The sequence below is a fragment of the Centrocercus urophasianus genome, unplaced genomic scaffold, assembly GCF_019232065.1.
Source record: "Centrocercus urophasianus isolate 14NV4802_14NV808 unplaced genomic scaffold, USGS_Curo_1.0 seq_9, whole genome shotgun sequence".
Taxonomy (NCBI): domain Eukaryota; kingdom Metazoa; phylum Chordata; class Aves; order Galliformes; family Phasianidae; genus Centrocercus; species Centrocercus urophasianus.
In genome coordinates this window covers 1,502,074-1,529,312 of record NW_024885532.1, presented here as the reverse complement: position 1 = coordinate 1,529,312, position 27,239 = coordinate 1,502,074, and positions in this window count along the sequence as shown.

Here is a 27,239-nt window from a genome sequence, read left to right as displayed (position 1 = left end):
ACTATGTTTACTTAAGACAATGAAGTATAGGAGGAAGATGTGTGAGGCTGGTTCAGGAGTAGTCAGTAATATGTCTGGTCACTACAGAGAAGGCTGTAATAGGCTTCCTCAGTCAATAGCTTCTGGCCTGGAGCATGAACAGTGCTTGAAGGGAGCCTAAAACTGGTGTTTTACCTCCAGAAATGAAGAAAAAAGTTATACTTCTATGTTCACCCTAGCCTTGACTAGAGTTTCTGTCAGCCAGTAGACTGGCAGGGAAGTTCCTACGGCAGTAGCATAGTTAGCCAGCAGGGGCACCGGTGGCACAGGTAAAGGCTTCCAAAGAGAGCTTTTGCTCTCTCCTTGAGCTGGTGACTGTACTAGCTCATAAGTCCCTGTCAACTGGTCAGTTTGGAGATTTCATACATTCAGGACCAGATGGGAGCTAGGGGGTAAGCTCTCCTGATGTCGTTCCTCACCTTCCTCACAGACAAATCTCCGAGGCTTGAACTTCCAAGTCACATCCCATCCCATGTGCTTCCCACACTTTCTTTCTCAGGCTCTTCAAAGTTATAAAATCTTAGAATGGCCTGGATTGGAAGGGACCTCAAGGATCATCATGTTCCAACATACCTGTCATAGGCAGGATTGCCCACCACTAGATCAAGTACTAGATCAGGTTCCTCAGGGACCTATCAACCTGGCCTTGAACACTTCCAGAGACGGGGTATCCACAACTTCTCTGGGCAGTCTATGCCAGCACCTCACTGCTGGCACAAAAGCTTCCCCCTGACATCTAATATAATTTTCCCTGCTTTGGTTTAAAAACATTCCCCCTTGTCCTATAACTATCAATGTAAAAAAGTAGAGTTGCTTTCTGTTGCTAATCTCTCTTTAAACCTTGGAAGGCCATATTGAGGTCTTTCCATAGTCTTGTCTTCTCAAGACTGAACAAGCCCAGCTCCTTCAGCTTGTCTTCATAGGAGAGGTTCTCCAGCCCTATGATCATCATGGCCCTCCTCTGGACTGTCTCCAAAAGCTCCACATCTTTCCTGTGCTGTGGGCCCCAGATCTGCACACACTACTTCAGATGGGACGTCACAAGAGCAGAGTTGATAGGGACAGTCACCTCCCTCACTCTGCTGGCCACTCCTCTTCTGTTGGAGAGTCCAGGGTATCACTGACCTTCAGGACTGCAAGCGCACACTGCTGGATCATGCTAAGTTTTTCATCTACCTCCCAAGGAGTTCTTCCAGTCTCAACTGCCAAACCTTGCACTTTGCTTTGTTGAACCTCATTATGTTCACATGGGCCCAACTTCTGTGTTTCTCAAGGTCCCTCTGGATGGCATCTTTTTCTTCTGTGTCATCTGCACCACTAAACTTGGTTTGCACTCGATCCTATCACTTGTGTCACTGATAAAGATGTTAAAGAGTACTGGTCCCAAGACAGACCTATGGGGGATACCACTCATCAGCACCCTCCACCTGTACATACAACTATTGACCACAATCCTCTGGCTGTGACCTTCCAACCAGTTCCTAATCTGAATAGTCCACCCTTCGAATTCATCTCTCTCCAATTTAAAGATGAGGATGTGACTGGGGACCACGTCAAAGGTCTCGGAGAAATCCAAATGGATGACATCAATTGCCTTCCCTTTATCCACCGTTGCCATCCCTCCATCACAGAAAGCCACCAAATTGGTCAGGCACGACCTTCCCTTGGTGAAACCCTGCTGGCTGTCTTGGATCACCTGCTCATCCCTCATGTGCCTTAATATGTCTTCCATGAGGATCTGTTTCATGATCTTCCCAGGCACAAAGGTGGGGCTCACCAGCCTGAGGCTCATGCATTTCTGAGCTTCCGACTCCTCCCAACTCCATAAGACCCTTTTGAACGATTAAATAAACCCAACAGAGGCGAACATACTTATCAATAGCACTGACATCTGTAAGAAGAAATTGCTGTAGTTTCATATATCTTAATAACTGAGTATTTCATTAAGAGCCTGCATGTCCGAACACTGGATCAGATCCTCACTGATCCAAATCTGTCAACTTCTATGGAGAAATCCCTGGCATCATATTTTTTTATCTTAATTGACCATTGTCTCTAACCACAAATGGTGCTCCAAGGTCATTTGCATTGATAGAAATGGTCACAAACTTAAGAAACACAGATATGTAAGCCATATTACAATCTTTATCAGCAGCACCCAAAACCAAACTGGAACCATTAGCCTTCAAGAACAGACTACTAAAATAGGTTCTCCACCTCAACAAGATAAACCTGTCCATAATTCTTATTTGTTTCCATGAGTAAATCACTTTGATCTTGAATGCAGTCTTTCAACAAATCAGAAAAACAAGAAGAAAAAAAACAACCCCCAAACATATCTAAGTATTCATATGAATCATTAAGACAGAGTGAATAAACATACGAAGTTATGTACTGATGCTGCTACCTAGAAATGAGATGATTTGATTTCAGTGTTGCTTGATCCTTAAACTTCAGTGTAAAACTCTACAGGAGTTTCTTCTGGAGATGGCTGTTTTTCTCCTGAATGAGGGCATCCACATGAGGGTTTAATGCACTGAAATTTATGTGCATTAATCCTACAGCCTCAGATCATAACACATTTCTTGTCTGTCCCTAGTTAAACAAAACATGTATTTGTGATTGAAGTCATAGCTGTCTTTGCTAGCACTTGCAGGTGTGGCTTAATGTTTTGTCTTGAGTCTGTGTCTTTCACAAGCCATGGAGCAATGGCTAGTGTTTGAGGCAGAGTGCTCCATCAGCTACTCCAGAAAGACGGAGCGTACAGTCAAATAGCATTTCTATCCATGATTTCCAAAATTCCAAAGCTATTACTGTTTGCAGACAATGGCCTTTATTTATATTGAATAAAGTTTCGTTCTTCATGCTTCAAGTTATACACTATGGCAATTATGTAAAAATACTTGTTCTACATCTGTGGCGGTAATAATTTGTCTTTCACATCATAGACTGCTCTCTATCCTGAGTTGCATTCCTCGTGTTGTGGGTTGGGTGAAATGAAGCTATGGGTGTAACCACCACCTTCTTTTTAAGGCAGCTAAAAGAAACAGTTATGCTTCTCTGTGAAATAATAACAACCTCCACTCCAAACAAAAACGCATGTCACTGATCAAAAACAAAGTACACACATAGGCTGCTCAAGCTGAATAGTGTAAGAGAGGGCTTTGGCAGACTGTTGTTTTTAATAGGGCAAGATGTATACTCGTGTACGTGTGATTGGAGTCCTGCAGTGAATGGCTATAAGCTCTTCAGAAGAGATAGGCAAGGAAGGAGGGGTGGTGGCTGGGCTCTTTCTGTTACAGAGCGTTTTGATGTTGTTGAACTTAAGGCTGGATATTGTAAAGCTGAGTATGGGTAAAGATCAGGGGGAGGGCTGACAAGGCAGACATCCTGGTGGGGATTTGTTATAGACTGCCAAACCAGGATGAAGAGACAGATAAAGCATTCTGTGAACAGCTGGCAGAACTTGCACGATTGCCAGCCCTTGTTCACATGGGAGACCTCAGCTTACCTGATATATGCTGAAAATACAACATAGCACAGAAGAAGCAGTCTAGAAGAAAGATAACCTCCTGACTCAGCTGGTAAGAGAGTCTACCAGGGCAGATGCTGCACTTAATCGACTGTTCGTAAACAGAGAAGGACTAGTGAGAGATGTGGAGGTTGAGAGCTGCCTTAGACAGAGTGGCCAAAAAAATGGTAGAGTTGTGTATATTCTTGGTGAAGTAAGGAGGAGGGGCAGAAAAACTGCTACCTTGGACTATCAGAGGGTGGACTTTGAAGTTCAGGACACTGGTGGGGAGAGTCCCTTGGGATTCAGCCTTGAAGGGTAAAGGAGTCCAGGAAGGCTGGTTGCTCCCAAAGAAGGAAGTCTTAAATGCACAGTAGCAGCTGTGCAGCAAGGTGAGCCAGTAGGGAAGAAGACCCACCTGCATGGATGGACAGGAAGCTTTTCTTGGGGCTCCAGGAGAAAAGCAGAATCTACCTCCTCTGGAAGAAAGGATGGACAACTCAGGGAGAGTACAAAGAAGTTGTTAAGATGTGCAGGGATAAAATTAGAATGGCAAAAGCCCATCTTGAACTCAACTTGGCTGTTGGGGTAAAAGAAAACAAAAAATTTTTTACAAATATATTTACAGTAAGAGGAGGGCCAAGAAGAATCTCCATTCTTTACCAGATGCAGCAGGGAATATGACCAGTAAGGATAAGGAAAAAGCTGAGATTCTCAATGCCTTCTTTACATCTGTCTTTAAAAGTCAGACCAGTTATCCTTGTGGTACGCTACCCCCTGACTTGGAAGTCTTGGATTAGGCGCAGAATAAACCCCCCACGATTCAGGTGGAAACAGTTAGACACCTACCACTCCACCTGGACTACCACGAGTCCATGGGACTGGATGGGATCCACCTGAGTGTGCTGAGGGAGCTGTCAGAGGTGATAGCCAAGGCACTTTCCATCATCAATCAGCATTCTTGGTCAATCAGGTCCCAGAAGACCGCAGACTTGCCAGTGTGACTCCTATCTACAAGAAGGACGGTAAGGAGGATCCAGGGAACTACTGTCCTTGCTGCCAGGTAAGGTTATGGAGCAGATCACCTTGAGGGAGATCACATAGCATATGCAGGACAACTGAGGGATCAGGTGTAGCCAGTGTGGGTTCATGAAAGCAGGTCTTTCTTGATCAACCTGATCTCCTGATCAAGTGACCCGCCTGGTGGATGAGGAAAAGGCTGTTGATGTAGTCTACCTTGACTTTAGCAAAGCCTTTGACACTGTCTCCCATGGTATTCTCCTGGAGAAGCTGGAAGCCTATGGTTTGGACAGGCGCACTCCTTGCTGGGTAAAGAACTGGCTGGATGGCCAGGCCTGGAGAGTGGTGGTAAAAGGAGTTACGTTCAGTGGGCAACAGGTCAGGAACGGTGTTTCCTAGGAGTTAGTATAGAGACCTGTCCTGTTCAATATCATTATTGATGACGTGACTGAGAGCATTGAGTGCAGCCTCAGTAAGTTTGCATATGACACAAGTTGGCAGGAAGTGTTGATCTTCCTGGCTCTAGGAAGTCCCTTCAGAGGAGTCTGGATAGCCTGGATGGCTGGGCTGTGGGATGAAGTTCAACAAGATCAAATGCTGGGTCCTGCCCTTCAGCTGTAACAACTCCAGGCAATGCTACAGGCTTGGGCAGAGTGACTGGAATCATGTGTAGAGAAAAATGGACCTGGAGGTATTGATGGATGGTGAGCTGATAATGAACCAGCGGTGTACACAGGTGGCCAAGAAAGCCAATGGCATCCTGGCTTGTATCAGAAACAGTGCTGCCAGCAGGAGCAGGGAAGTGATCATCCATCTGTACTCAGCGCTGGTGAAGTTGTACCTTGAGTGCTGTGTTCAGTTTTGGGCCCCTCACTACAAGAAAGACATTGAGGCCCTGGAGCATATCCAGAGAAGGGCAATGAAGCTGTGAGGGGTTTGGAGCACAAGTCTTATGAGGAGAGGCTGTGGAAGCTGGGATTGTTCAGTCTGGAGAAAAGGAGGCTCAAGGATGACTTTATCGCTCTCTACAACTACCTGAAGGGGAGTTATGGTGAGGTGGGGGTCAGCCTCTTCTCTCAAGTAACAGTGATAGGAATGGAGAGAGTGGCCTCAAGTTGCTCCAAGGGAGGTTCACGTTGGACATAAGGAAAAACTTCTCTGAAAGAGTTGTTGGATGCTGGAATGGGCTGCCCACAGAGGTGGTAGAGTCACTGACTGACAGGTGTTCAAGAAACATGTACTGAGGGACATTGTTTAGTGGGAAATATTGGTGATATGTGGATAGTTGGACTGGATGATCTTAAGAGGTCTTTTCCAACCTTGGTGATTCTATGATTCTCTGATTCTTTATTCATTTCTTTCTGCCTCCAACATATAATACAAACACATAGTCACAAAGAGAAAAATAAAAAAGGGTGATAAAAAGAGGGTGGAAAGAGAGAGAATACAAACCTTATCATTTCTCATAAGTGCTCAATACAAAAATTACAATTTAATAATGCTTATTTTTTGATATAGTCATTAGATTTTTTTCCTTCTTTTTTTCTAAAAAAGAAATAATGATGATAAACAATTGTTCAAGGTTTTTGATCTGACATAGGTTATGCAGTTCTTGCTGTATGGATTCCTGCACTATTTATAAGCCAGTTTAGCTTTGCACTTGTGTTGCAGAAGGATTGGACTATAGCTTTGCAGTAGATTAGTTTTCTTTGTATTATTCTATTTATATATCTGGTTGCTCTACTATGCATTTCCTTTGAACTATCTTATAAACTGATTGGGACATATCTCCTTTTCTATTGTGCGTGTAAGTGCCCACTATAGTATGGATTTAAAAGCAAAATTAAAACCCAGTATACCAGGCTTAGAAAATCATTGGTGCTCTGAAGCTGCAATGTAATTCTGCTTACAGTTCTACCTACCTCCATTCAGCTTATATCAGAAAATGCAATTAAAGACATGGATTTTTGAGAAATGGGAATTATTTTCCATGAATCATAATGACTAAACTTTGTCAATTTCTGGCCCCATATGCCATACTTGAGCTTAGCTGAGAAGAGCTCTTGATGACACTTGTACGTTCCTACTGCAATATACCGTGTAATATCTAAGTATGTTCTCAGCTCAGTTGGCATCTTTTTTTGCTTGGGGAGCTAGATGCCTTTGTGTCATAAAATTATAGCATTTGCTATGGGCCTTGGACAAACTAACATGCAATTACTTTCTGCAAGAGACCTGTGAAAGGGGGAAAATATTGAGTATATTAGTAAGCAGTAAGATGTTATTCACGTGATAAAGCATCTTAGCACAAATCAGATTCTAATACTGTTCTTTTCCTACGCTGTTGAACTTAGTATTCATGACAGTAGGACTCATAAAACAGATTAAACCCAAGCAAAACAAGGGCAGCTGCTGTGCGAGCTTTGATCCCAGCTTCTCCCATGCCCCCTTCATCTCAGTTTGTTGCTGTTCTCGTACTGTACCTCCTTAATGCAGAAATGTGTCTTTATTGCTTGGACAAACATCTGCTGAATCCTGTGATGAAACTACCATATCTTTTTCACTACACAGGCTCTGAACTCAGGTTCCTAGAGGTGAAGACTCAGTGCTCTGACACAACATCCCAGTCCTTGTGAGCAGAGAGTAAAGAAGTGAGTACTGTGCTTAGTTGGCTCCTTTTATTCTCCCCTGCACCCAGTAAATGTATGTGGCATGCAGTGAAACCCCTGTCTAAAGAATCAGGCAAAAGACATTTGTTTAACAGTGATAGCATTCAGACAAAGGCTTAACAGGAACATAGCTGGAATTCATAGGCTATTTTGGGTTAGTCAATTAAGTTGGCTTGGCCTTTTGCATTCATCTAATCGTAAATTAAATTCAAGTCCCATGATCTCTGAATTCATTTGCCCCAACTGTGTTCCCCCGAATGGCCCTATAAAACGAATTCTGCATGTTTTGTGTGTATTTGTGTATGTATAATAAAAATGTAAATTAAAGAATCAAAACCTGGTAGCTTCACTTCATAATACTTCACTTGAAGCATACAGGCAGAGAGTACACATTTGAGGGAAAAAAAAAAAAAAGTATTAGTAGCTCTGGGAAGCATAGAGTGTTTAATATCCAGATTAAATATTGGTGGAGCTTGAGCTCCTTTTCTGTCAGTCTATCACCTGCTGTTGTGAAAGGCTCCTGTCACATATCTCCCGACCAATTATGTCTGCAGCAGCTTGGGAAGAATCCTCTGTGCGACTGCTCACGGTGCTGTGGGCTATGAGCAGGAGACGGCCCTGAATTATTCTCAGGGTAAACCCTTTATGGGTTTGAGAAACAATTAACTTATCTATTTTCTACTAGTCCGAAAGCTTTATGGGTAGCACAGATGTAAATTTATTTTAACCTCAAACCCAATGTATAGTTTTTGTGAAACTAGAAGTAGGGAACCAGTGTGATTGGAAGATACATTTCAATTAATTCTTCCTCCAACGTTTTATCTCCTCGGCATCAGAACCTTTTATAGTGTTAAAATTAACAATTATGCAGCTGATGGCTGGCTGAAACCACAAGGGGATCTGGAAAGGGCCTCAGATAACACAACATGTATAAATCATTCAGGAGAACAATTCATGAAAGAAAAGTTATCTGTGTTTTGGATGACATTGGAAGAACTAAATAGGAGTCAATTTGAGGAAGGGACATTTTGCTCCATTGTCCGGCTTGCCTTTTTTTCTTTTTTTTTTTATTGTGTTGTAATATACATTTTCAAAATTAATTAACCATTAACAGCAAGATAAATGTTTCTTCTTGTGTTAGGGAAATGCTGGCCTCACTGGTGAAAGATTATTTCACATGAGCAGCACTCCTGAAGAAAGCCGTTGCCAGATAAGGTGGCAACTGTACTTTGAAGAGGAACAATGAGAAGTGACAGACAAGCCCGTGTTTACCAAACTGAATAGGGGACTCACAGGTTTCCACTCACCACTCGGTTACCTAAGCACAGTGAATCAGGGCAGGAGTGCTGTTTCACCGACCCGTATCAGTAACAACGCAGTGACTCCTTCAGAATATAATAATGTGTCATGAAATCGTACCCTGGGCAGTAATGAATAACATTTTATTTTATTTTATTTTATTTTATTTTATTTTATTTTATTTTATTTCATTTCATTTCATTTCATTTCATTTCATTTCATTTTTTAATTTCAGTCGCATGAAACGTTTGAAAAATACGCGGTTGGAGCTGCTCTTCTCTTCAAGCATTTGGCAGCTGCGGAGGATTTTTTGTACCGTGCCTTTTCTCAGCATTCAGGTTTTTGATTCCAGGCTGGGGTGTGAACACGGCACAACGTGAATGTGAAATCATTCCACTTTAACCAGGCCAGAGATGTAGAAATAATAAGAAGATGTTCTTGTTCTGCAACTCAGAGAAGATCTAAATTTGGCAGCCATGCTATACACAGAATGTCATGGGGCTCATGCATATGTGGTGCTTGAAACCACCATCCTGGCAGGAGCCTGGAGAGTGCATAGCCCACCTGTTCCACAGAAGGCCACCGCGAATGGGAAACTTCCACATTTCTATCTCTGACATTGCAGAATGGGCTTGGAGGGCAGGGTGTGCCAACCTGCCCGCACGGTGCTCCTTGTGATTGTTCATCAAGTGCTCTGCTTTTCCTATTTTTCATGTTGTGCAGACGCACACCATGCTACAGCCCTGAAAACAAATATTTATAGAGGTGAGGCCTAGAATGGTGCTGCTAACCGCTTGCAGCACCAGCAGCTTCTTTGCAGATAGGAACCACATGCATCAGCGCTGCAGTGTGAGGGCCTAAACCAGTTTGGCAGGAAAGATCAATAAGAACTGGACATACATGCTTCTTATATATATTGTAGGGTTGTTTCTTCTTTCTCTCACATCTGTAACAAGCCATTGACATAGGTGGGTTATTGTTAGAGAACAGCACTTTAACAGTGATGCACTTTTGTGATGCACATGTGAATGCAAACACAAACGTGCGAACAGTATTTACACATGTAAATACTATATAGAGATGTGTATAAAAACAGCTGAATAAATACAGTACTTATTTTAACATACATTACTTATATGAATGTGGGCTATTTATTTGTTTAAACATTTATTACAGTGCATTTTTGTTTTTTCATCTCTTGGTAAATAGTCTTTGTCTGCTGTTTGATCTGACTGTGGTACAAACATTATTTTTACATATGAGTTCTTTACATTTTTAGATTCTAGCAACAATATTCATTGTTCAAAGGAATAAAACAGAACTCTGATTTCTATTACACAAAACTCCATATACATGAACACATCTTACTAGAACATACAAGCATCTTGCATATTTTTTCCATTCAGATCCAAACACATCAAATACAAATGTGATGGAACACAGATGCAGAAAATATTTGGTCAAATCACAGGTTTTGATTAACCAACAGAAACAAATCTGCTAATTTATGGGAGGAAATGTTTCGCATTAATTTTAACATGCAGGCAGTGACTGAAGAGTTCATTTTCTCCCAGTTACAGTCATTACGTTAGATTAATATGGGCACTACGAAAGTAATACAAACCTTTGTTATGTATATTATCCCAAAGATCTTTAGAGACATCTTGGAAAATATTAGTTATGCTCAATAATGACATATTAGTAGTGCCCTATATAAACATACACACACGTATGTTCAACAAGTGACTAAATCCCGTTGTCTAATGGCCTGTAAGAGTGGAGGGCTGAGGTCCTTGCTCTGCCAACAAGGAAGGGGAGTAAGGGGAGAAAGGGACAGTTTGGAGAGGATAACAGTTATTTCCCAGGTCAAGATTCTGTTCCTCAGCAGCTGAATCATACTGGAACACCCCAGAGGCTGCTCTATTCTGTGCCACGTAGCTACACCCCTAAGGTACAGCAGGCTGAATGCTACCGGGTGAAAGCTCTGGATCTGTCCTGCGCCATGGATTGCCTGTGCCACAGCGACAGTGCGGATGAGGGATCAGTCAACTAAAAATGTCTTCTGTATTTGGAGAAGTTCATGACCATTTCTGATTTGGTTTGCCCTGTGTGGGGTATCTGGCTCCAAATTGTTTTTTCAAGCTTCTGGAAGCTGAATTTTGAAGGGACATTTCTTGGGCTTGATGTACATAATTAGCTTCCATAAGTGGTGAATCAGGTTTTCTGGTTTATTTTTGTTTTCACACAGCAGTATTCACTTCTGGAAAAGTAATTGTAGCCCTTGATTATGTAGGGATAAATAAGTGTGCTTTGAATGACAAGGGCACCTGGAGAGGAGTTCTTGCTGGGGTATCATGTCCTGCCCATAAGGGAAGAGGTGACCAAATTCTCAGAGTATCAGCTCTTCCAAAGCTGCCCTTTTTCTCTGCCAGGAATTATGGCATATGGAAGAAGAATGGCTGAAGTGAACATGTGTCAGCAGTTTCAATACTGGTGTACTCAGTTTAACTAACAGATGTTCATTTCACTTTACCAAGCTGGAGCAGAATTCCTTCAGCATCTGTCCAGTGGAAGCAGTGGCATGAGCAGAATGCTTGGCACTGCTAATGTTTCCAGCCACTGCTGCTGAGTACCACAGAACTCAGCCATCAAAGTCGTAAGGCTTATCGACATGTAGCCTAGCTCTAAAGCTGTCCTCTCTCCAGCAATAAACACCACTTCGTAGAACCACAGCATGACTTAGGTTGGGAGAGACCTTAAAGATCAAGTTCTACTCTGCTGCCACGGACAGGGCTGCCCCCCACCAGCTCAGGCTGCCCAGGGCCAATCCAACCTGGACTTGAGTACCTCCATGGATGGGGCATCCACAACTTCTGTAGGCAACTTGTACCAGTGCTCCACTACTCTCTGATAAATGATTTTTTTCCTCACATCTAACCTAAATTTCCCCTTTTCTAGTTTAAAACCATTTGTCCTTAGATCTTTCTGTTTAGTTTCCCTAGTATAAGCTGTAATGATAAAACATATTAATTTAGTTTTGTAAGGGTTGACTAATAAGCATGGGCAAAAATCCAACTGTAACTTCATTTCACCAGAAACACAGATTTAGGTCAACTGACGTTCTTTACAAAACTGTGGGCTTTTTTTTTTTTTTTTTTTTTTTTCCCAGCAGATCTTTTTTCATTTAAAACTCATTTGTTAAGATGACTGTTCCATTTAGCACTTCCTAAGAAGATGGTTCTACATTTGTATTTTAATTATGTTCTTAATGTAAATAAAAACTGAAAACTGCAAGAACTGTTTTGTTTTGTGTCAAATGATTTTTTCTCCAGGTTTTCAGAGCAGACAATGCAGTGAAAAACTAGTTATTCTTCCAGTTCTCTTATGCTAGTTTTTCTCCCAGTTCTTATTTTGATTTGTGTAAACTCTCTACTCATATGGCCTGAGACTCTAAAAAAAATATTGGTGCGTTAAAAAGTCTTAGATAAACCTTATCCCCACATAATCTCAAAGGAGAGGCACAAGTTGACCATAAGGAGCAAAGCAAAAGATGGTAGGAAGAAAGAGGACAATGAAATAATATCCCCTTCCATGGCAACAATATCTCCACTATGGCTGAAGTCACAGACTATTTTACAAGTAGCCCATGGCTTCCACGTGCAAGCATTTGTAGGGCACTTGGAAAACACAAGTTGCTGAGAATTGCTTTTCTGGATAATGATGGTTGCATAGAGCTCCACCAGGCTAGATGGTTGCTTTGCATGAGAGCACAGCTGTGTCCTCTACAGGAAAACCCAAGATCCTAGTGCACAGTGCTGGAGGGCTTGGTGCTTGGGAGATGTAAAGGACTCCAGAGTGTAAAATTGGGCTTGGGTAAAATTTAGGATTTGGGTCTAAAACTGAACATCCTGCAACCATTCTGTGGGTTCCCCTTGAGCTGGGATCCAGGACAGTGAATGAAAAGATTGGGCCAAAAGACAGCAGCATCGTGTCAGCAGGAAGCTTTGAGGCTGCGCAGGAAAGAACTCGGGATGTACTGGGCTGGAAAGAGAAAATCTGTGCAGGTTTGAGGTTAGGGCTGGAACTTGGCACTGGGAGGGAGAAAACAGTGATTTTAGTTCATGCACCTTCCTGTGTTATGTACTTTGTCCAATGTCTGCTTAATGTATAGTACATAAACGGTCATTGGTAGGAACAAATCAACAGCTGTTCCTCATTAGTCCATTCTTCATAAAGCTCATAACCATGAAGCCACAGAGTGATGCTGTATTTGGGCTTTATCTACATGAATCTTGTAATCTTCTCAGTGCTGGTTGTTTTCTACACAGGAAAGTGAAGATGTGAAACTAGCCCACAGTTTTTGCAAACAAGCAGAATAAATCATATCTGTAGCAAGTATCTTTAGAACGCAGAGTACATATCCAGAGCATTCATAGCAAGGGCTGTTAGTCTTCTTGTGAATATTCCCACCCACTCCTATGACTCTTGTGTTCATGCTGGAAAGTGGCCCAGCTTCAAAAGGAGGCACTGCGTTTAAATAATGTGGGGCATGTTACTCTAAATAGCACTGGAGTCAAACACAGCTCATGTCGTTGGATAAAATACCTTTTTGTATGTATTTTCCTTTTGAATACAGTCTACAAAGAGATGGTGAGATTTAGTTTAATCCATCAAAATAATTTGTTCCAGCATTTCCAAACATCTGCCCCAAGACAGGAAGCTCTCAACGCTTCCTAAAAATATCTTTGATTTTGATGAGCTGGCATTTTCCTACAAAAGCAAGAAAATTCCTGGCTACCTCTAATTCTCCCTAAGATGGGGAGAAGATTTAATGTTATAAACACTTTTGAGATCCTGTCCTACTGGCTGACGTTGTGTTTGGGAACAGGCTACCTCTGGCTCTGCACTGTCACATGGAAATTGCCACGTAGCAGTTGAGTTACTGACCTAGTGAAGGGAAAAGAAAAATGATAGGCATAGAGTAGTTGCACAGTGTTTAGCTGTGGAATACTATAAGGAGAAAAGCATTTATACAGTGTCTTAATAAGAAAAGTGATGTTATAAATCATCCTACAAAGAGAAGAAAAAACATCTAATTGCATGGTTTATCTTCAAAAGTGATGAATTTCATAGTGATCTGCATATCAGGTACCTACCTTGTCTGCATTTTAGTGCTAAAAGGCTTCTGTTGACAGGTATCCGGCTTCTGTTGAGTCTCTTTGATCCATCACATAGTTATTTTCTTTTTAATCTCTGAAGAGCAAAAATATTGTGAGCTCTTTGCTGGTGCCAGTATGGATAGAAGCCATCCCTGAAGAGACGTATATTGCAATTGGCAAGATATAAATCACCTATTATATAAATATAGAGGTGTTTGTGTGTCAGGATGTTGGCAAGTGGTTTGTGGGAAAAGCTACTGCGTTGGATGCTGAAAGCCACTCCTGACTTCTCCTTTCTTGCTGTTCCTGTGCCATCTTGACCCCTTGTCATTAGGGCCATATACAAATGTCTGTCCAGATGTTGCACAGAAGTGCCTTGAGAGAGAAGCAGGATTTCCTGCTCTGCTCTGAGTTAGAACAACACTGTTCAGGGTTTGTTTCAGGGTCTGTGCATTGTTGGGGTTTTTTGGTGTTTTTTTGTTTGTTTGTTTGCTTTTTCCCCAATAGCTCTCATCATTCCCTAATGTCAGCAATTGTTTGTATGTACAGAAGCTTTGTTCTCTACCAGCATTGCAGTTTGAAATAGCCTTGCACTGCCATAACCTTGAAGTGCAGTAGTTATTTATTCCCAAATCTCAGCTCCACATTGCTGCTTCTTGGCCTACTGCTTGTCATTTCACAGAATCACAGGGGTTGTTAAGGGCCCTCATGATCACTGAGCCCAACCCCCTTCAGTAGGTTACACATTTAGGCATCCAGATAGGTCTTGAATACCTTTATAGAAGAAAACCCCACAGCCTCTCTGGGCAACCTGTTCCAGTGCTCTGTCACACTTACGGTGAAGAAGTTCTACATGTCATGAATGAATGAAACTTTCTGTGTTCAAGTTTTAGGCCATTACTCCTTGTATTGCTATATATGACTGAGAAGAACTGGGTCTCATCCACTCACCTCCCAACTCCTTCAGATATTTGTTACCACGTATCAGATACCTCCTCAGTCTTCCTTTCCCCAGGTTGAACAGACACAGGTTACTCAGCCTTTTCTCATACGAGAGATGCTCCACTCCCTTTATCATCTTTGTTATCATCTTTTTATCATCTTTTCCTCTTTTTCCTATTTCTTCTCCTCTTCCCTCCCCCCTTTATTTTTTTATTTTATTTTATTTTTTTTCCTCTGGTGAACTTCCTCCAAGCCCTCTAAACCAGTTGCAAATTCACCAGCAGGTTGGGGTGATCCATCCCCTCTAAACAGCTCTGGTGTGGCCACACCTGAAGTACAGAATCCAGTTCTGCACTCTCCCTCTGCACCGCAGAGTGATGTGGACATACTGAAGCAGGTTCACCAAAAGGTCGCTAAAATGATCAAGGAAGTGGAGCATCTCTCACAACAGAAAAAGTGGAAGGAGCTGGAACTGTTCAGCCTGGAGAAGAGGAGGCTCAGAGGGAATCTGGTCTGTGTCTATTATTAATCTGATCTGGTCTAGTATTTAATGTGGACATTGGTGGCCCTGCCTGTGGCAGGGGGTTGGAGCATGATGATCCTTGAGGTGATCCTTCCAACCCAAGCCATTCTATGATTCTATGATTCTTTAAACACCGAAAGGATACGGGGCCAGGTTCTTTTCAGTTGTGTTCAGTGACAGAACAAGAAGTGATGGGCACAAAATAAAATATGTTTTTTTAAACTATTTAAATGCAAGAAAAACTTTTGCACTGTAATAGTCAGACACTGGTATAGATTGCTCAGAGAAGCTGAGGATTCTCCAGTCCTGGAGATATCTGACTGAAAAGTGTCCTTCTGACTGAAGAATGTCCCAAGCAAGCTATTTTAAGTGACTCTTCTTGACCGGAAGAGTTGGATTAAACACTCTCCAAAGATACCGTCCCACCTTAGCCATGCTGAGGTCTGATGCCTTGCAGATCCACAGATGGCACCATAAGAGCTAATCAGCTTGAGAACTGGGGGGCAGCAAGGAGTTTGTGGGGTTAGAATATGATGCGAGAGACAGCCTGTCCTGATATACATTAAACAATCATACTGAAGAGTAAAACAGACTGTTGGAGGCTTTCTCACCATGTGTTATCTTAGATGAAATTTATGCGAGGATCTTATTCTGAAACTATAACATAAAATAATTCACAACAGTAAGATATTGAATAAACACTACATTGTCATATTTTTATTATTTATGTGGCTTGAACTGTATTAAAATCAGTTTGAATTCCTTAGAATGAGTTCCTGAAATTAGTTATCTGACCTGGATATGAATCAGTAACCTAGAGCTGCAAAGCCATGCATGTAATTATACCACTTTCCCCACTTTAACTTGCTTTATTATGATAACTGTAACCAGCCGTGTTATGAAAAACTGCTTCTACACTGCATATATAGTCTGTTCTGAAATCAGATTGAAAAAATAATGACCTGGGCCATCTTCAGAGAAGAATTATTAAAATAATTGTGTTTCAATTTTACATCTATTTTCTTCAAAAAGACAATGATTTTAACACTCACATTTCCCTTTTTTTCCCCAACTTATTTGAAGTTCATCATCTATTCGTTAGGAATCAAAGTGCAGTAGGGTTCTGCAGAACTAGGCTGTCAAGGCAAGAACTGATATCAGTCTAAATAGTCTGTGCAATACAATGACAGAAACCAAAAACCTTCACAAAATATGAAACAGGATCCAGTAAAGAAGCAGTTCCATTAAAAACAAAACCTTAATTAACAAGCTGCTGGAATCACGATGTCATTTTATACAAACACTTTAGGTTTGATGGTGGTCTGCTATCATGAAGGATTTTGCAAATGTTAAAGTTATCAGTGTCCCCATATACGCCTCAGCTCAGCAAAGCAGTTAAGCATGTGCTTAAGTCTCATTCTGTAATACCTTTCTCTAACCATAAATCCTGCTTCATTGACTTCTGCACCTTTTATAGCTTGCTGAGGGAAATTCATGCTACCTGTTTGGCAACATAATAGTAGCTTGACAGACTAGTGCATGCCTGCACTTTGTTTAGGATTTATTAGAGAACACTTTTGGAAATGGAAGGCGAATGCAATAACAGAGACAATCACTTCATTCTTCTCATTTCTGTTAGCTTCAGATGTTTTAACTCATAAAAGGTTGTATTGCTAATTACAGATGATGTCTATTGAGATATTAATTCCTCGGTTGCCTTCATTATGATATTTTTTATAATTGTCCCTGTAGAATGCATAAGGCTTTGTATTAGCCTTGAACTCAAATGTGGTCTGAAAGGCAGCTCAGGAGAAGCTGTATGCAGTATGAGATTTAAAGTCTGGGGACAGTCAGAGAAAACAAAGAATTTCTTGGTTTGGTGAGGATTGCTGTTCTGGGTTTCCCTCATGTTTTGCATGGATTAATCAGCCCAGTGATTGCATATTTCTATAAGTTTGTACGTTTTATGCATCCATATGAGCCATTTCTGAATGTCAACCACATGCAAGCAGATTAGGAAAGAACTTTTTTTTTTAATAGAAAAGCCTCACTTTCTTGTATATGTTGACGCCAGAACGATTTCCAACACTGTGGATGAACGGGGATTGTTCAGTCTGGAGAAGAGGAGGCTCCAGAGGGATTTATTACTCTCTGCAACTACCTGAAAAGAAGTTGAGACGAGGTGGGGCTCAGCCTCTTCTTCTGTGTAACTAGCAACAGGAAGAGAAATAACGGCCTCAAGTAGTGCTGGAGATGTTCAGGTTGGATATTAGGAAAAGTTTATTCTCCATGAGAGTGGTCAGGCATTGGAACAGGTTGTCCAGGAAGGTGATGGAGTTACTGTCCCTTGGAGACTGTTGAATAAGCATGTAGATGTGGCGCTTGGGAATGTGGTTAGGGGGCATGGTGTGATGGGTTGAAGGTTGGACAAGTTGACCTTAGTGGTCTTTCTCAACCTTAGTGATGCTCTGGTTCTATGATTTCATGATTGATGCTGTAAAAGAAGGATGCAGTTCCCAACTCAAAACCTCTGACAAATTTCCACATCATACAGGTCTAGAGTTTTTCAAAACTCTACTGGTGATGCAACCTGATCTAGCTTTAAAGTTGGTCATTTTTTTAACAGGGCACTGGACTAGATGACTTGCCATTTTTAACGGTATTTTAGTAAAAAACTGACAGAATAGAGTAAATCATCATGTCCAGTAAAATACCACTGATTATTTTGTTATACTCCACGTGATAATACTAATTATTAAATAAATAATTGTATGACAAGATGTTAAAAAACATAAAGAACAAAATAAAATTCTTTACTGAGGTATTAATGCTGTCCTTTAAAAGAACAAAAATCCTGGGAACAATACTGAGAAAATCCTGTTTGACGAAAGTGGCTGAGAAATGTTTTCATAAGAAATGCTCACATTCAGGAATTTGCAGTGGATTCAGTTCAGAGTGAAATCAAATATTTCTGATATATTGCAGAAGAATTAGTTATGAAAAATACAGAATTTAGCAACATTTCAGAATTCTGTCACTGTGTTTCTTATGACGTTCTCTGTTTTCAACCCAAGAATATATAAATATAGTGTTTATTATTATCAGGTTATTTCTGACAGCAGTGTAAAGTACACCAGGTTTGTTTTTAGCAGAAATTCCTGCAATGGAAGTGAAATCTTCAGAGGAGTGGATCTTCCCATAACAATGTTAATCACAAATGACATTATGAAAAATATTTAGATGTCAGCTAAAACTTACTTTCTATTTTTTTTTCCTGAAACACATTTTTAAACTATAGAATAGGGTTAACACAGAGAGTTGTTATTATTACTCTTTTTCCTTTGAAAAGAAAGAGTCTTCTTTTAGGAGGAAAAGAACCATGGCCAAGGAGAGACCAAAACTCACAAAGGAAAAATCTGTTTCTATAACTCCAGAACATAACCAGCCATGGGATCTGATGGAGCTGATGGAGCTGGAGAAAGCTTGGGAGAGCTACTAGGACTCACTCCACCGATACATCTGTCTTCTGAAGGCAGGTGCCTAATGGCGTGGGCTGATTCTTTCGAGGCGGTACACAATGCCCCTTTTGCTCTGGCTTCGCAGCCCAGTGTATGGAGCACTTACCCAGAACACAGGAGAGCCAAGTTCTACACCTGCTGAAGCTGGACTTGCTGTGGAGCAAGTACTCTGAGTATCAAAACACTGAGCAGAGGGCAGTAGCACCATTATTATCACTGAGGACATTATGTTCGGTTCTGACCGGGACTAGATTTTGGGAGCCTTGCTTTAGATACAGGATGACAAACTGACAGTGAGAAAGGGAGACAGAAGTAACCTGACCTAAGATACAGAAAGAAAGAAGGGGATGGTAAAGTTAGAACTGGCATTACACAGGAAACAAAAATGGCCACAAAATTTTAAAGAACAGTTTTTAAAAATTAATGGAATACTACAGTAAGACAGCCAGAGATGCAACAGTGGCAAAGCTATAGCTTGTGATAATCTCCAAGCATTCAAAACTCGTCTAGAAATAGAATGAAAGAAGAAAGAATACAAGCAGAATTAATTCCATCTGGATAGATATAAATGTTAAAGAAAATGAAAGAAAGATCCCTAAGGAGCCTGTGAAAAGATTTATGTTGAGAAAGCTGCCACGGATGGATTTGGAAGAGCCGAATCTCTCTGTAGAAGAAATGGAACAGGGAAAAATGGTTTTATCTACTGAAAAATCACTTGTATGCTCTGCAGTAACTACTCCAAAAGGGAAAAAAACCTAAGTTCAAAGAGCTGATCCAGATGAGGTTAAAGAGAGACAAACCAATAATCATGCTTAGGTTTGCTGTAGGAGAAACATGCACTTCTGAGTAATGATTGAGTGAAAGAATCTGACAGAGATTTTCTCTGTTCAATGTCTGAGTTTTCATTTGGTCAACATCATGCAGTGTGAATCACTGAAAAACCTACCAACTGGCTTCAGACACCTCCTGTTGTGCTCTTCTGGAGATATAAGCCCTCACCTTCCTTTTCAAACAAGCAAAACGCCATCAGCGATGAACGCCAGAATCCAAAATACAGCAAATCTGTTGATTAGCTGGTAATGTGCAGCTCTGCAACATCCTCACAGGTAGCCTTCAAAGTGTTACTGGACAGTGGAAAATCCACTCGTTGTGAACTTCCTGTGTTTAGGAATCAGAAGAGTTCAAAGATGGTGCTGCTCTTTCCAGTGCTGGACTTCTCCAGACAGTGGAGAAGTTCTCACAGTGCCCAACCTTGCATCAACACAGAGGTACCTGTTTTGATCTCAGGGCCCAACGCAATGTGTTTGTGTGTAAATAATTTAATTTATTATTCTCATGAAGGCATGCTGTGAGCTCTCAGAACCATGAGCTTTGCTGACTTTGTTTACTTCATTTTTCTCTTTATCACGATCAGTCAGATAGATACCCTTCTGTTACTCACTACCTGTACCCTACACCTTTTTCCACCAACTTTCAGTATTCCCAGGAGACAGCCTCAGCTTTTCCTGGTACTATCCTCCAGCTTAACAGTCAGAGCACGATCTCATTACTGTATTTTTTTTTTAATAAGACGTGCTATTTTTAGATGTTTGCTAGATTTGAGATAGAATGAGATTTGAGACCAGGAGTTCCAAGTTTAACTTGAGCTTTCCTGCAAATTCCTCATGACCACTGAGTTTTGGCAGTTCTAACAGATTTGTCTTAAATTGATAATTAGGACTGGGACTTGTCTTGAGTATCCTGTGTTGTTAGTCTTCATGCAATTAATTAGGATTAATTAATTAACTTTCAACTAAACCCAAAACATTTGGAAGTTTTCTCTGTAAAAATTCAAGTCATCAAATACAATCAAATTTGGACTTTTCTCTGCTGTGTTTTTGTCAGATGTCATCAAGATTGTGGCTGAACCATCAAATATATCCTCATTTATATTTAATTTGCAAATGATACACTTGTGGCTGGAAAAATTATCTCTTCTCTCTGTTCTTTGGGGTGGAGGCAGGAAAGTTGACAGGTCCCTCTTGGCAGTGGCAAAAAGTGGTTTATGGTAATTTAGGCTAACCCTGGCCTCCCATAAATAAAGACATGACACTTGGTAACACCCACACTCCAAGTCTGATGCTTCTCTCTTGAGTATATAACACTCCACTTGCTAGCACATGGGATGCAGCAACCCCAGTTTTGGCTATGATGATGGCCTTCTTGAAAGACCACTTTGTCAGAGTTCAGCTCTATAAGACTTCACTCCTGGACAAGGATTCATTTAACCCTTTCATTTCTTTTACTGCAGTTTGTACCCTATGTCCCTTGCCTACCTTTGCATGCTAGTGCTCCCAGAGTCATGCAGTCACACCATGTGCTTGTTCCCTTTTCAGTTCAGTCTTTGTGCCCCTCTCTCATGTGTTGAAGGAGCTGTGACAGCCTGCACCATGCTTTGCAGTACTCTGTGCTGTACTCCGACCAGCTAAAGTAAGGTAAATGCCTTCCTGTGGAGTTTGCAATAGCACAGAAACACTGATTCTTCCCAAAGCTTCTCAGAGCATCTGCTTTGATCTCTCCTGGGGTTCCTTTACATCAGAACCTTCAGTGGGAAAGTATCAGTGTTTTATCTGCTGTGAAAAAAAAAAAAAAAGGAAAAAAAAAAAAAGAAAAAAAAAAGTTGCCTTTTCTGGTGAAAATGCACCAAGCTTTTAACACAGATTGAGAAAACAGTGTTTCCCAAGGGGGTATTGAACATGCTCAGACGAGTGCTCTGTTTTCCTAAGGACACCTGCCAGAATCTTACTGACATACCAAGCACTGAAAAATGTTTGGCATCAACCTTCTCTCTCAGAATTTCTCCCCTTGTTGACAGTAGGAAACAGCCATGTTACGCATATTTCTTTAATCCATTTGGCTCTCTACATAGCAAAATGTTTCATGTCGCCACTGATTCCCAAAGAAATCAAAATACCCAGTTTTGTTTTAATCTGAGTTTTAAGAAAAAGGGAACTTCGGACTGGGAACTGAAAGATGGGAGGTGGTTATTTTTCACCTTTATACTTTTCTGTGATAGGAACTTCCTTGTCTACTGGAAAATACTTTTGACAAAATACTGGTTTCTTGGTCCTTTCTGCCCCTAATCATATCATACCTGTTTTTTGTTTGATTGTTTCTTTCTTTTTTTAGTTTATGATTAGGTACCTTTTCTTGTATTATTATGATTTTTATCTTTTCTGCTCCACTCTTTATCCATGGTTTATTTCAAAATTTTAACCAAATTAGAAGCACAAATTCTTATTTACCTTCTGCTGACTGTGTGGCAAAAATCTCTTAACGTGCCACTCTTTTGCATGCAAATATCCATCTCTGCTTTCAGAGCCTCATATTCCTCATTGCACTGTGTAGGGGACAAATCCACCGGTGAAGCAAAAGCTCTTTCATTTGGGAAGAAGCTAGCAGAGTTCTACATTTCTCTGCATAAATTTCAGGACAGCCCCACTCACATACAGTTTTTGCTTTCGGACTGTTTATGCCTGAACAAGATCCTCTGGTCTTTTGCTTCCTGTTGTAGTCACATGCTCTTCTGCCAATCAAAACATTACACACAGCTATCAGGCATTATTATCAACACCTATATTGGAGCAGCTCTTTTGTTTGTGATGAGTAATTTAACAACTCAACACTCTGCAACTTAAAGCTAATATTGTGAAGTACTCCAAGGAGACAAATTGCATTTATTTTATTTGTTCGATCATCATCTGATAGTTTGGGGATACTGTTATATTATTACACTGTGGGTTTTGGGGGGGCGAAGTGGAGAATAGTGGAAAGAAGAAAAAAGTAAACTCATTCAGACACACAAACCAAATAAAGGAAAGTTCTGTTGTTGGTGCAGCCAAGGACTCCTTGCTTTGCCTGTTGGATCTGAGCTGAGCCGGGCATTGGTGGCTGGGTTACCTCCTGGCACAAGGAAAGCAGAGTGCTGTATTGGTGCTCCTTCATCAGCAAGCCTCAATCCAAAATGAAACCTTCTGCATTATCCATTTCTTTAATCTGCTAAACATCCGATTCCTGGCATTTGACCAATATTGCAAGTTTTTTGTGTGCACATGAACTACTGCCACTTTGCTGAACAAGATTCCCTCTCTCATCATGGGGACAAGCTGTCCTTGCAGTGATCTTCGGCTTCCACCACCTTCCTCGGCTCAGTGGTGTAACTAAATTTCTTTCCTACACTGAGCAGTGAAGGAGGCAGATATTCACATTCTTCCCCAGCTGCAAAAACTGCTACATAAGCAATACAATGTCCATTCTTTAAAGTAGCCCCTATGAACAGTCGAGAAAAATCTAATTCTCAAAAACTGTATTTTCTTGGGGAATTTCTCCTTCTCCCCTGAAGTCCTCCTGAACGCTTAGCTTAGAAATATGTGAGTGTCCAGTATGGCTCTGACTGGCATTGACAATCAGTCAAAATAATTTCTAATGAAAAATACTTGGCATCCTAACAGCATGGCCTTAGCAGAGTAGGAATTAAATCATCACTTCCAATGTAACTCTGTGCCATGAGGGATACATCCTAACTGTATAGATATGGAAGTAATGAGCAGGAGTGTAAGGGTGATAGTACTTCTTTTGTTCTACCAGCACCACAGCCAGGATACAGGGTTCGATTCTGGCATTTAGAAGAAAAATAAATTGAAAAGATAAAGATGGTGTTAAAAAAAAATGCAGATAGAAATTTATCTCTCTCTTATCAGAAAGAAAACTGAGAATCGACTTGATTAAGTATATAAATCCGTTCAGAGGGAGGAAACAGCACTAAAATGAACTGAATTTAGTAGAGAACAAAACTGGCTGGAATCTGAAGCTAAGTCAGTTCAGGACAGAAGTCAGATGCCTTTTTTTTTTTTTTTTTAATAGTGAGTGGGATTAACTATTCAAATTAACTTCCATGCCATAGATTTTCTGTCTCCAGATATTGTCAGATCAAGAGCAGATATTCTGCTAGAAGTTATGCATTAGCCAAACAAAAATTATCCTTTCATCAAACAGAAGTTATTGGACTCCATACAAAAGTAATTGGGTGATGAAGTAATAGCTCTAATATACTGCAGATCAAATTTTGTGATCTAACAGTCCTTTTTGGCAGTAGACTTTAAATACCTAAGTGTGGATTTAAATGCTTGAATTTGAGATACAGTTTTATCATTTTCAGCCATTTTCTGTGGAAGTCTGTTTCTTAGGATCACAGAGTTTTCTGTATTTGATTATAGGGTTCTCCATCACCTCTGATTTCTCATCTCTTACACTGAGAAACATCTGTGAAGGTTCTTCCTCTGTTATGCTTCTAATTAGCTGCATAAGCCAATTAGAATTCCACAAAGACTGTATGTTACAGATGTCATCAGCTTTGCAAATTCTTTATGTGTTGTAGCACCCTATAAGCTTTGACCAGTTACCCCTGAGAAACCCCTTCCTTCCCTGGATAAATTCTCATCCCCATTGAATAACATAGGAAGGCCATGGAGGCAGCAGAGGCTCTGATTTTGACAAACTCCACATTCAGAACTATTTGCTTGCAAGAGACAGTGCTGAAGTTGAATGAGAAATTTTGCTTCTGTTTGTCAGTGTACATTCATTTGCATGTATTCATTTCATATTTCAGCTTCTTATCTAGTCTGCCCCAGCATGCACTCAGCGCAGCTTAGCTGAATTCAGTGGTGACACAAATGATCTTTTAAAAACTCCTTGCAGTTAACTAAATAAGCACATTTAGATGTCCAGTGTCTGGAAACCTCTTACAGAGTAATTCTTAGTTATGTTTTGACGGCTTAAGATCTATGAATAGGGAGAATTTGCTTGGGAACATTTACACGCATATTTACAAAATTAAGTAATGTGCTGCAGAATTGCAGAGGTATCTTCAAGTAAAAGTAGATGAACCAAGCAGTGTCCAAGATGACCACACGTAACTCTCGGTTCAGTACTGCCTTCACTATCTAGCTGTGCACGTGAGAAAGTCCTGGAGATTATCTCACCCTTCATGACCTCAACGGGAGCCTGCTCACAGCTCAGTTATTGTGAATATGCCTGCGGGAGGAAAAGACGTCATCTGGACTGCTCTGTACATAGGGTATGTGTACCAGCACCGTGGTGATGGGAACCAGAGAACGTGTATGTTCACGAACAATATTAAGCATGTCACTGAAGTCTAATGCAACTCACTGCAAAGCAGAGAAGTTCATTTGACAACGATACTGTAAACATTAAACGTTTTTATGTCATGGAATGGAAGGATTCCTCTGCATAAATTCATAACAAAGCTGGAAGGGGAATCTGCAAACTGATTGGCAGGTAAATTAACTTTTCCCCTGAGAATACTAATAGTTAGAGATTGCCTATTTTGTAATTACAGAAGTGGTTGAAACACATGTGGGTGTATCACTTGACATCAGTAGCTTCAGGTGAGTCCTGGTTTGCCATGTTGCTATTGTTAGGGGATGAGTGGCTAATGCTATTTTCCGCAGTGCCTCAAATTTTTCATACTTTGAGATCAAGGATATCTCCAAAGACAAAGTAGTTAAAGAAATGAAACCATTCAGAAATTTCTTGATACTTCACTGTTCTACGTCCCAATTTCGGGAGGAAAATGTCTGTGGCAACATGACAACATGGTAACTTTATATAAATTTCTGCTTCTACGCCTGGTCTGTTTTAGTATTATTTTCCCCAAGCTTATTCATAGTTTTATTACTTCTTAACTCAAAGTCACCCAGAAACCCACATCTCTCTGTCCTATTCTCCCAGCACTGCCAGCTGGGACACGGTCCTCCTCTCAGCAGCCTCTACTGCCATAAACCAGATGCTGACACTGGCTGCTCTCTAGCCACTAAGTGATTTACTCATTTTATTCGTAACTGTGAGGCACAGGGTATGAAACCCTTTCCAAGCTCCCGCTGAGGGTGCACTACTGGTCTGGGATCACTCAGCAGGCCAGTATGGGACTTGGTAGCAACTCCTCCAGTCCATGATAGTTAGGTTTGCTCTTAGTTTCCTTGATTCCTTCTAGCCCAGGAAGGGGTAAATACTCATATTGGTGAGAATCCAGGTCTGGAGGCACATGAAATTTCCTACCAAGGTCCTACAGTGTCTGAACTAATTGCACAGGACAAATGTTTAAAAATGGATGCAGCAGGACGTATCCCAGTGCTGTAGTTCTTCCCAGTGGTCAACTCCAACACTGGGAAATATTTAAATCAAAAGAATGTATGTACTAAACTGAAGTCAGCTGGAGGGGGAAACATAATCAGAAATTTCATAAAACCATTTCAAGTTGAGTACCTAATAAATTTGTTTTGAGAACAAACTCTCTGTATAACAAAAACTAAAATCCAATACAAAGCTAATGTGATAAAATAACAGAATGAGCAAATAAGTACTTTATATCAAAACAACAAATGTAATACTGAAGTACAGGGCCCTCTGAAACAAATGCCTTCTCAAATAATTTGGTGCAATTAAATGATCTGTGGATTATTTTCCTGAACTGGGGCATTTACCATTGGCTGTCACCTGCAACAAACCCCGTTTCCAAAGGACGATGGGTGATGTTCTTGAACTCTGATGACTAGAGAGCCTGAAGCATGTGAAAAGCAGCCACAAGCATGAACGGTTACTTAATACCTCTAAATATGCAAAAGAATCATTTTTTTAAAATCATAGAATCACAGAATATCCTGAGTTGGAAGGGACCAATAAGGATCATGGAGTCCAACTCCTGGTAGACACAGGACCAACCGATTGGATATGGCCAAAAGAACTTTCTAACTCCCCAAATCTTATAGTTTAATTCCTGTTCCAGTGGGAGCACAGCAATGATTGTAAGGCGCAAAATGAAAGATTTCTTACTGAAGTTCTTTGCAGAACCAGAAAATGCACTCAGCAGAACTTTGTTGGAATTCTAAGCAAAGAACAGCTTTATATTACTGGCAAATAATGGTGTTCCATACAGGTGTCTCCAGGTATGCAGATTATGAGCAGAAACTGGTATTATTTAATCCTGTTAGAGACTGCTCTGAGGCTCCAGCTGAGGCCTTGTCCTGCTGCAGGCGCTGTTGTGCATGCATGGAATAAGGAGAAGCCCTCTTTCTGGAGAGTTAGCAACTTCTGTAGATGAGATCTCAACATCAATTGCTAGAGTGTGGGTCAGGAAACACAGTCCACAATTACAGTATGAAAGAGACTTTGCAGGAGGGAATTAGCCTTCCTCAAAGAGCAGATAGGCGGAAGATTGCTTCTTATTAAGAATCTCATGACAAATTCTGACCATAGGATTCAACCTAATCCATGTGGGTTTTGTACTGGAAATGTCTTTAGCATTCACAAGACTATGAATGTGTACATCAGCTCTGTAAAAGCTGGCACAGAGTGAAACTGGGAGAAAGCATGGCTTACCTTATTACTTTATAGACAGGGAACTGGAGCACTTACAAATCAAAGGTGCAACTCATGAACCTAAATGCAAGCATCTCCTGCCATTGTAAACATCTGAAAGTATTCAAAACATCTGCATGAGAC